Source organism: Crinia signifera, chromosome 11, assembly GCF_055691185.1.
Source record: "Crinia signifera chromosome 11, ASM5569118v1, whole genome shotgun sequence".
In the NCBI taxonomy this organism is placed as follows: Eukaryota; Metazoa; Chordata; class Amphibia; order Anura; family Myobatrachidae; genus Crinia; species Crinia signifera.
The window spans coordinates 121,547,756-121,560,204 of NC_139227.1; positions in this window are offsets into that span (position 1 = coordinate 121,547,756).

Genomic DNA, 12,449 nt, shown 5'->3' on the forward strand with positions numbered 1-12,449 from the left:
TCTGGTAATAGCAACCACGCCTCACGCCACGGATCATTATCCCTAATCTGGTAATAGCGACCACACCACGCCTCCCGCCACGGATCATTATACCTAATCTGGTAATAGCGACCACACCACACCTCCCGCCACGGATCATTATACCTAATCTGCAACTTTTGTAGCAAAGGAGTTGCACCACCTTGATGTAGATGTTATTTATCTATATATATATATATATATATATATATATATATATATATATATATATATATATATATATACATTTAAAACTTTATTAGGACATTTAAAAAAAATCTGAATGGTTTTATATGAAGGAGGAATGTCAGTTAAGTGGTGGAATAGCCTCGGTCCTCCCCTCTAGAAAGCTATAGAAGAGACCAGTATACGTTGTCCTGTGCTTCATTGCACGATACCTTTACATTACAATGGCTACATATTCCTGTATTCCTGGAACGTAAATGCATTTATTATATGTAACATAACCAAGCATTGGATTCCTTGCCGCTTCCCAATTTACTTCTTACTTATAGCATTTTATTCACCCATTGGAACCTTGTGCGTCACTTACACACCCATCTTGGACAATGCTGGAAGTCAAGCGCAGACAAGAGCTTACAGGGGTATTCCAAAACCTTTCTGCCATGTGACTGTGGTTGCTATGCTACTCCAGATTCACCAAATCATGAATGTGACCCCCAAATGTCAATTATAGTGCATGTGCAGCTGAGCAAAGAAACTGATATTTTGGGGTTCGCCCTCCCTTGAAGTGTGTCAGATATTATCTGTGTTTTTGAAAAGGATTTATTATGTTACACTTCTTGTCTTTTCTGTGTTCAGCACTCCAACAGACAGGGATCTGTTTGGGAACAGTGATTCTGTGTATAGACCAGGCTTTCTGATGCAGCTGCAGTAGCTGAGAGTCAGGTTAGGGTGTGATCTCTGCTCATATTGCATGGTGCAGTGGCCGCATGATAGAGCCGCAGGTTACAGTGTGCAATCGCATGGCGCAGTGTGACGGGAGAGACACGAGTTACCATGTGTGACGGCATGGCGCACTGTGTGATCTCTGCTCATACCACATCTACAGTGACATATGAGAGAGACTAATGTTAGTGTGTAAGTTCTGGGCATACAGAATGAGTATATATATATATATATATAGAAAAACTTTATGTCATATAGACATATGAGGCAGCACTCCTAGTTAATATGAAAAAGTGAAGATTTATTAAGTGGCCAAGGTCCTAGCCACAAAATGGACTGAGATGCAATTGATGGCAGAGGTAGAGAGGCATGGAGACATTAAATAGCATAGTCACCCAAGTACAGCATCACTTTACACAGTCTACACAGTAGTAGACTACTACCAGACTGTGTAAAGTGATGCTGTACTTGGGTGACTATGCTATTTAATGTCTCCATGCCTCTCTACCTCTGCCATCAATTGCATCTCAGTCCATTTTGTGGCTAGGACCTTGGCCACTTAATAAATCTTCACTTTTTCATATTAACTAGGAGTGCTGCCTCATATGTCTATATGACATAAAGTTTTTCTACAAATTTGCACAGGATCCTGCACCCATCTAAAACATCATATATCATCTAATGTGTGCTATTCCCACCAGTTTTCATATATATATATATATATATATATATATATATATATATATATATATATATATATGTGTTCCACTTTGTTTGGTCATCAGTCAAACAGAGATTAATTTGTGTTGTAACATTGTATGTAATATTGTAGCCCTGTAGTAACACTGCTGGTCACTAGGTGGTGCTGCTGCTTCTCCTGTAATTTTATATTGTGCCAGAGATCCCTAGAAGAGTCTCGTTCTGTATTGATGTACCATTATTGCTGGGAGAATCTGTCCTTGTACATGTCTTATAGACCATTCTCCGTAGGGAGAGAGTAGATGAGGGGGGAGCATACTGTATGAGGAAGTGGCTGAGCTAAAGGTGGCTTCCCTCCTGTGTGATATCAGGGCGTTGTACAAGGATAGTGGATGTGCAACATATCCACTAAAAATGCAGGCGCCTCTAACATTTGTTGTATAAAATCAAACAAAAAATGTATTAAAAAAAAGTTATATTTCCTATATAAGGTAACATTACAGGTCGTTATGATGAATACAAATGTTTGCTTGACAATTTTCACACATATTTTGCCAAATTCTCTTGGCATTCAAAAGGTTAAGGTCTTACCGAAATAGTGTCTTGTTCCTCCAGAAATCAGTGATTTTACCTATAGGACTTTTCCATGTAATCGCTAACATTGCAGGGAAATCTCATAACGACAGTATATGTACATTATGTGCAATGGCCTCATAGTATCTCATTGGCATCACATACATAGTATCTCATAGTATCTCATACACATCACATCGTCCTCTGCTGACTGGTTTATTATTGTGACCACGTAAAAAGGGAAATGAATACGTTACACATGTCCAGCCGGCCAGAGGACCGAGCACTGAGTGTATAATTGTATATAATCATTCATCATTTGTGTATTGACAAGCTCTGGAGTGATTGGAACATGTTTATAATGGTCACTTATGGCCCGGGGATGGGTTTATTCTGTAGCTGTAGAGAATGTGCAGTTATTTCTTGTTTACACAACTAGAAGTCTTGGCTTCAGTTCTAATATATATATATATATATATATATATATATATATATATATATATATATATATATATATATACAGTATATAATGTGTATATTTTATGTATTGTATATTTGCAGAACATTTATATTCATTGCTATACATACCTCTCCAACCAATTGCCTGCTATCATTTTATTATAGGACATTATTTTAAAGAATAATCTGCAGAAGATGAACTATGATTTATTGTACATCGGATGGCGGCGGAGATGCGATTCCACCTGTATGAACGGCGCAGAGTTCCATACATAACGTGGCACGTTGTTACATCATGCAGCCTCCCATGTTGGACTTCCATTGACTGTGACATAATGGGGGAAATTTACTAAAGGAAATTTGTAAAAAATAGGTGTATTTGTATTCAGAAATACACTTATTTTAGACATTTACTATCCCGAAAATACGGCAATTCGTATTGATAGCACATCAGTACGAATTGCCGTATTTTCGGGATAGTAAATGTCATAAATAAGTGTATTTCTGAATACAAATACACCTATTATTTATAAATTTCCTTTAGTAAATTTCCCCCATTATGTTGCGTTCCCAATGTCCTATGTTTGTATAGAGGCAAAATGGACTGTAACATACAGTAGGCTAGGGCGGGGGGGGGGGATTCACGATGTCACCATGATCCAAATCTGTGCCACCATTATCCATATATATGTCATCATTATCCGTCCCAACCTTTAGTATTAATTAAATATGTAAATTAATCCATATTTGTTTTTTGTTGACATCAGAACCAAACAAAAATCCAAGTTGTAAGCATAATTGTAATAATGATTCACAAACCAACATTGGAATGTTACTGTATATATTATATTTATAATAATAAATCTCACAGCTAAACCTGATTGTTCTGCTCCGTGTTTTAATTAGCATTGACTATACATAAACAATATACATGAAATCAGGGCTCACAGACCTCGAGTGTGTCGGGGTTAATTATATTAATTGTGTTATTGTGGCTGCTCTGACCTCAGCGGGACGTACTATGGTGTAAATAATAGGCGCAGTCAGCGTGTTCACCGAGCACTGACCATGGTGGGGATACGGCTTATACTGTACAGGGATTGATTCCGCACAGGACAAAAGAATTGGTGGGGTTTTTTTTTGCATAAATGTATATAGAAAACCAACAAGGAGGTTATTGGGAGATGTTCTTGCACCCCTCCCCCTCTATCGGGGAAAAAAAATCTGTTGTCCCCATACACAAACACACACACATACATGAATTGTTATTTTATTTTATCTACATGCCCATTGCTATGGGTTATAGGCTTGTTGCCAGGGGTTACATGCTCATTGCTAGGGGGTTACATGCCCATTGCTAGGGGTTATATGCTCATTGCCAGGAGGTTACATGCTCATTGCCAGAAGTTACATGCCAGTTGTATGCTTGTTGCCAGGAGCTTCCATGCTCATTGCCAGAAGGTTGCATGCTCATTGCCAGGTTACATGCTCATTGCTTGGGGGGGGGGTACATGTGCTTATTGCCACGAGGTTACATGCTCTTTGTTAGGAGGTTACATGCTCATTGCCAGAAGGTTGCATGCTCATTGCCAGGTTACATGCTCATTGCCAGGGGGTAGGTATTCACAGCATGCCATTGCTCCCATAATCCAGCACTTCCAGGCAGCACTGTACGCACTGTGCTCCCATGACAGACACCAGAGGTCCAGTAGGCACCTGTTCCATCCAAGTCAGCGGCCATTTTTAAAGGGAGATTTTCTGCAGATTCCATGCGGACGAACAGGCGCATGCAATCTGCCAAGATCCAGCTCCCACACAGTGCTGGCTCCCCCCCACCCAACCCATAGGACAGCAGCAGTGTTGTGACAGCAGTGATTTAGAGCAGTGATCCACAGCAGGTGGATCTACAGCAAAACTCCTTGTTAGTGCTCTTTTAATATAAAATAATCATTGTTAAAACATGCATTTTAATATAATGTATGTTTTAACAATGATTATTTTAATGTAATAAATATAATGAATGCCCCATGTAAGGGTTATATACAGAAGAGAGGTTGCCTAGCGGGCACAAGGGTTCTCTGTCTCCTATAACTATATAGTCATCGCTGTGGTTACTGACAGGGGAACTCATCTAATTAGATGATTGTGATGGTTCTGTACAATGTGGAGGCTGATGGGATTTTCCTGGAGCCTCCTGATTACTCATTACCTCTGGGACAAACACTCATTAACAAATCCTAATTGTAAAATGACGGAATTAATTATCTGCGTAATCCTGGAGTAGAGCCGGGGCGGCGATCCCAGTGCCCAGATCAGCTCAGATCTCCGCTTGTGGGTGCCTGACATGGCGATCTTCCCGGATCACCACCAATTCTGCCCGTAAGGAATAATGGGGCAGATGTATTAAGAGCCTTAAGAGATAAACGCAAGGGTGATAAACGTCCAGCCAATCAGCTCCTAACTGACATCTACTCTCAGGGGTGCACCTCCACATGAGTGATTTAGTCTGTAATATACTCTCTGATTAACATTATATGCATTGTGGATCTACTATTTGATACATTCACTGGAATTATTCTACCTTACATGTACAAGGTGTAACTTGTGCGCGGGTTTTCCACCCATCCCCTTTCCCCACCCTCATATGTTATAGGTTGTGTTTGAAAAATAGCAGTTAGTAGCTGATTAGCTGGACGTTTACCACTCTTTATCCCCCTCGTGTTTTATCTCATACATCTGTCCCAATCACCATTAACGGTGACATCACATAGATGCAGTAACTGTACTGTAGCTGCAATTTGTGTTTTTGTATACACATTTTTGTCTCATGACATCACTGTGTGTGATAGAGCATGGGTAGGAAACCTAGGTAACCTCTGCAACTACACATCCCAGCATGCCCTGCCACAGCTTTAATGTGCCCTAACAATAAACTATGGCAGTGCATGCTGGGATGTGTAGTTCCACCGCAGCTGGAGTGCCACAGGTTGTCTAACCCTGTAAAATAGCATCCAAGCTTGGGGTATCCACAAAGCCCCAAATAAGCAAAAGTATTACCTCAGATACTAGTCCGTGGGGGAACCAGAATAAGGCACCCAAGTCTCCACATTCTCACAGCTGGGATATGGATTCCCTTAGACTTTAGAAACCTAATGCATCTGATACCCCTTAACCGGGTGTATACCCTGATACACCCGGTAATTAGTGCGATGTGAAAGGGGTTACCGGGTCCCACAAACGGGCAGCAGCACGGCAATAAGAACCAGTAAAAAAAGCAGAGTTCTTACCGGTTCATTGCCGTATTGCTGTGCGGTGTGAATGGGTTAAACGGGTCAAGTGACCCATTTCCCGTTCACACTATGGATGACGCGAGTGCTGGAGTTATTCCTGCATCCGTCCTGTTCCCTGATACATGACAGATCTCACGGAGGACAGTGGTCAGGTACACACAGAGTCCCCTCCGCTCATATTCCCACGCAATTAGCAGAATGTCGGACGTAACCCCGGACAGTACACAGATGTCCGCAGATGTTCAGCTGAGACCAAATAATAAACACTGGGGTCTCTCCATCGGGGAGTGGGAATACAACATGGGGGGAAAGGGGAACGAAACAGGATTTAACTGTTAATCCCAGCGGCCGTGACTCATATTACTGTCTGCTGTGTTCCTCACTCCATTCACATTCATCATACACAGATTGTAATTAGGAGACAACTCCGGCATGGTCCAGAAATACAGGGGTACATTTACTAAGATGGGAGATCTGTTGAAGATGGGATGTTGCCATGAGCAACCAATTAGATTCTATTTATTATCTTCTAGAAAGTGCTAAATCAAGAAGTAGATTCTGATTGGTTGCTATAGGCAACGTCCCATTCAATAGAACTCCTGTTAACCACTTCGGTGGTATGCCCGGGTATCTGCTGGCATGCCACTGATGGGCAGGTGTACACCAGTGGTGTCCCCCCCCCCCCCCCCCACACACACACACACACCTGGTGATCATACGCCGGGGCCCCCTACCGCTGGTCCCTGCCGCCGATCCTCCCTGTTACCTCTTGGGAAGTTTCTCGTCTGAACTTGCCCAGCAACCCCACCACCCCACCCCCATGAGCAGACAGCCCCGAGAGCTAGCAGCCCCGAACTTCCGATACCAGAAGCAGCAGCCCCAGGGGAGCACGGGGCAGCTGCAGCTTCAGTGGTGAGTATTTCTGGAGCAGGACAAGTCCCAGGAAAACCCACCACTCAGGGCCACCATTAGGGGGTGCTGTGGGTACAGCTGTCCCGGCTCCGGCCTCTCTGAGATAGAGAGAAGGCCACTCATTTTTCCCATCACACCCCTTCCACTGTGCTGTGTTTCTTCACATCAGGAGGCTGGCAGCCAATTATGCGGCTCCGGGAGGTGAGCCAATCGGAGTTAGTGTAACGTTAGCCAATCAGAGCGGCTGCGGGTACGCAAGCTCTGATTGGTTCACCACCCGGTGCCACATATTAATTGTCCGCCAGCATCCTGAATCTGATGTCCGGGAGCAGGGCTTCGTTTAGCCACTGAGCCCCGCAGGCAACACAACGGAAGGGGGATGGGGGAGCCGCAGGGCCGGTGCAAGGCACCGGAGCGCCCCAGGCGAGCCGGGGTGGGGGCGCCCCAGTGCCGGGGGGGGGGGGTGTACCTGTCCTGCGGCTGTGTATGTAAAGCTTGCGGCGGTGGCAGCGGGGGGTCCCTGCAGTCAAGAAATAACGAGCGCTATCCGCCTGGCTACGCGGAAGCGCTTCTGTTGTGAAAACACTGGCCGCGCGGTGCACGCTGATTGGCTGAATCTCAGCCAATCAGCGTGCGGCCAGTGTTTCCACAACAGAAGTGCTTCCGCGTAGCCAGGCGGATAGCGCTCGTTATTTCTTGACTGCAGGGACCCCCCGCTGCCGCCGCCGCAAGCTTTACATACACAGCCGCAGGACAGGTACCCCTGGGGCACAGGGGGGGGGGGGGGGGGCGAAATGCCGCCCTCCAGTGACCGGCGCCCTAGGCAAATGCCTAGATTTGCCTAGTGGTGGCGCCGGTCCTGGGGAGCCATGCGGTAAGTGAAAGTGGGGGGGGGGGGGGGGGGGGGCGGACTAGAAATCAGTCCTGGGCCCCACAATTCCTGGTGGCAGCCCTGCCACCACTCAAGGGGTTAAATGTACCCCTAGCTGTATCAAGCCTGGGACAGAGCTAATGTGGGAAGCCCCTGAGCAGGTCTGTAGCACTTTTAAGGAGTTTAAGTTATCTTTAAATGGGGGCATGACCACACCTATGGGTTAGACCACGCCTCCTGCATCACTGGGGCCCAGAAAAGCTCTCTGCGGCTCTGGCCACTGTACAATAAATGTAAGATACTGTGCACACCATGGGCCTGATTCAGCTACTGCACAGCCGCAGGAGGCATCATGTCAAAGTAGATGTCTCCTGCCACCTTATCTTACCCGCTGCTTTGTCCAAAACGCAGCATCGGATCAGCTGCAAGAACGTTGGTCATCTGAATAGTCCTCGCGTGACTCAGGATGGGCGGCGTTCCATACAGTGCATTGCAGGAGCTATCTACCAATCAGAGTGCAGACAGCCATTCACTGTATGGAAGCATGAGAAGAAACGGCGGCCATTGGTTCTCATAAATGGGTGTGTAGTGGTGGCCCCATGCGTGCTTTGCCCGGGCCCTACAATGCTGGTATGACAGCACTTGCTCCAATCTATAACGTGGGAGGGAAAAATAAACTAAACAGAAATCCGTTCACCCCTGCGTGTGCCCCAATGTGTTCCTGCTTTCTAATAGATTATAATGAAGCCGCGTTTTCGTTCCGGCACAAGATTAGAATCACTTACAATAGTTAGGATAATTGCTCAGATAATGACGCCGGCACGATTCCCTGATTAGTCTGCAGGATTTTACACGCAGCTAAGACAAATGATTATAGTGAGGATCCAGAAGGGGTCAGGCAATCTGTGACCGCTGGCCAAGCCCCAACAGTATCGCTGGCCAGAGGAGAACGCCGAAGATTAACCCTCAACTACACAAAAACTGGCTACGAGCTCTCCGCGTCTGGATCACAGATAACACAGGGTTCCACTGGAATCCATCTCTTCTCAGCCGCCTCTCCCCCAGAAGTTAGGGGCCCATTTATTATTGGATCGCATTGCAATATACGATCCTTTCCGTTGAATGTATCATCCTGCAGATGCCTGATACCAGGGGGTCTTTATATGCACGGTTAACGATAATCCCCGGCTGACCACACTTCCCCGCCGGCAGTGCGGTCTGTAGGCCATACTTCCCAAACTGTCCCGCCCGGGCCGGCAGTGTCCCGCGGTGGGTGGCAGTTGGGAGTCCCCTGTCATCCGTAAAGACGCTGCAGCAAAAATGGGGCATGAATTTGCGGGAGCGTTGAAAGTATAGGCCACGCCCCCTTCTCACTAGGTCTAGCATCTCCCTCCTCAAAGTTGGGAGGTATGCCATAGGCTACAATGGGCTCCCGCCATCTCAGAAAGCAGGGCCGAAACTAGGGTTTCCGGCGCCCAGGGCAAGGCAGTCATTTGGTGCCCCCCCCCCCCTTCCCCTGAAAGGGGGACGGGGGGACCGGACCAAATGACCGCCTTGTCCCTGGCGCCGGAGACCCCCCCTCCCCGCACAGTCCTCTCACCGCCACGGCTGCTGCCCTTCTCCTCCTCATCCCATGCTGCTGCTGTCACCAGTGACCCGCCGTCCGACTCAGTTATGTGCTTCCTGCTGTGAATGGCCGGGCTGGGTCACGTGGGGCGGTGGCGGACAGCTGGGTGTGGCTGATCGCGGTCTACTCTGTGCAGCCCCCTGCTCTCCGGGCTTCCTCGCTCAGCCTCCTCTCCTCCTTTCACGCCGCAGCATGTGAGGCAAGAATGGTGTAGCCGCAGTAGCGGCATCTTACTTTGACTCCGTCTGTCTCCTACTAGCGCGGCGGTGGGAAGCGCTGATGACTTCAAAAAGACTTGCTGGACGCTGATTGGCTGAATTCAGCCAATCAGCGTCCGGCAAGTCTTTTCAAAGTCATCAGCGCTTCCCGCAGCCGCACTAGTAGGATACGGATGGTGTCAAAGTAAGATGCCGCTACAGCGTCTACACCAGTCCCCGGAACCCTGCTACCTGTCAACGGACCTCCGCTGGCTGTCCCCGGACCTCACAGCGCCCCCCACCTCCAGCGCCTGGTGCGCCTGACCCCCCAGCCCCCCCCCCCCCCCCCCTAGTTACGGCCCTGCAGAAAGAAGCGACCCACTCCGATGCTGCCCAATGTTGATACATCTGGCAGCTTCACATCCCCCATAATAACCGATGGGGGATGCAGCCGTGGGCGGGACAGGAGGGACCGGAGATTTCCGCTGCGGTCCCTCCTACATACATTCTGGTGATACTTTACATTTGCGGCTAACCCCTGTAAATTGGAGTTTTTGGGGAATTAACAGCAAATATTATATGATAAATTGGCCCCTGTGAAAGCTAAGGACACTGGGGGTTATTCAGACCTGATTGTACTGCTGCAAATTCACAGGCCAGGCGATTATCGATAGATCATAGAACACATGCGCAAGGTGAAGCTCTTTTTACTGCAATGAAGAATCTCATAAAAATCTGATTTGGAAAATTACACCTCCCTAAATGCTTCTATCAGTATTCTAGAATAATGCAGTCATTTTTTATTTTTTTAAGAAACTGCTCCTTAATAATATATATTCATCATTTCTTCCATCATTGGATAATAATAATATATATTCATCATTTCTTCCATCATTGTGCGCGCAGCCTCTAACCCTACATTATTATTTAGCGTAATAGGCAATTAGATTTATGATTAATTTATATTTCATTTTCTCTGATGCTTAAAACAGCAAATTTCCACAAGAAACGTCGGAAAAACTTGTTTGTCGTGAGTGAGGTTCCGAGTGCAGTTACAGGACGCCATTGTCTCTGTGCCCTGATGGTGAGACGCCGTGGGACCCTCTCACGCTCTCAGACGTTTGTTTAACTAAGCCTCGTCCGCCCCATTCTCAGGACACTGTATTATCTGTTATTCCCTCCGGGATTCCCGGGGATTATTCCCTACAGGATTGGTCTCAGATGAAATCACGTCCTCTCTTCGGTCATGTCACCGTCAGCTGGACATTCCGGTGTTATTTACCTAAAACTTTTCCTTTATCTGTGTAAATAACGGGAATTGGGATCCAATCTGTTTCAGATCTGCAAACAAAACGTGAATACAAAACCAAGACAACGGAGTAAACACAAAACAGTTTTAAAACCGCCGGACGGGACAGGCTCCATGCATGAAACTCTGCGTTCCGGAGCTTGTACGGTCTGGGGGGGGGGTGTCCCACCTTAGGGTGCTTGTGACAGATTTCACCAGGGACATGCGGAAGGGAAGATTACGGTCTCCTGTCTGGTCCGGACCATTCCGGTTATTACTACATTTGGGACCATGCAGGGAGGCGGTATTCTCTCCCTGGTGATAGGGGGTATGGGTCATTGGGTTGACCAAATTAAGGTTGACATACATTGGGTCGACCACTGAAAGTCAAAATGCCTAAGGTCGACAGGGACAAAGGGTCGACACAAGCATTAGGTCGACATTGACAGTCAAAATGTCGACATGTGATTTTCACGTTTTTTTTTTCGTCCCGGATATCGACATAGTCGACATGGACACTGTATCAGTGTACCGCGTCCCCTCGCATGGCTCGCTGCGCGCATTATTATATTCTCCCTCCGCGCCCTAGTGGACAGTAGGGAATGAAACACCGGCTGTCGGCTCAAAAAAACCCCATGAAAAACCTATATCGACCTTTTGACTGTCGACCGTCCCAATGTTGACCCGATGCTTGTGGTGTCGACCTTTTGACCATGTTGACTTTAGGCATGTTGACATTTTGTCTGTGTCGACCTAAGGTCAGTCGACCTTCAGTGGACAGTGTTGACCTTAATAGTGTCCACCTAACAACCCTATACCTTGACAGACAACGCCCCCCCCCCCCCCAGCTCTGGATGGACACTCATACAGCCAAGGTGCATTGTGGGGCCATAAATGCTAATGCGTAACGTGTTCTTACAATAACTCACCCTGCCGTCCATGTATTATCTATGGCTGTGCTGAACACTTTCCATATCTCGCCATAGGCACAGATTCATTATTAATGCCATCAGATGGGTAAAGCAGCTGGTTGATGTTATGGCATGTAATAAATGTTATATATAGAATACTATTAGATAGAATACACTGTGATGTTATGGCATGTAATAAGGGTTTATGTCACCGATATATCACCTTCCGCTTATTACGCTATTCCTCTTGTGCTATATACAGATTGACATGTTATTTGGTGAGCACTGCCCTGGTGGTAATTGTGGTTCTCTGACCCTCGCTGAAGCCCTGGTTCTCCCCTCCTGGCTCCATATCACCCACTACTCTGATGTGGAATCTCTGTGCCACACAGCTCAGATCACCCACGGACTGACATTGGGAGATCTCAGTCATGTCTGCATCTTCCATGTCCTACCCCCGGAGCCTTCACTGCTTTGCCAACTGTGAGATGCACTCAGTATGCCCTTACCACCGTTCATCTTCATAGCAGTCATCTACTGCCCCTTGCCCCCGCTTCCTAGATAGCTCTTCCCAGACCTTTTATCTCTGAAAACCCAGCTCCTGCTTCCAAAATATTCTCCCCGACATCCGCCCCTAAAGGACCTCACCCCGCACCCATTCCTGTGGTCGCACCCTGGATATGGAGAAAAAGAGG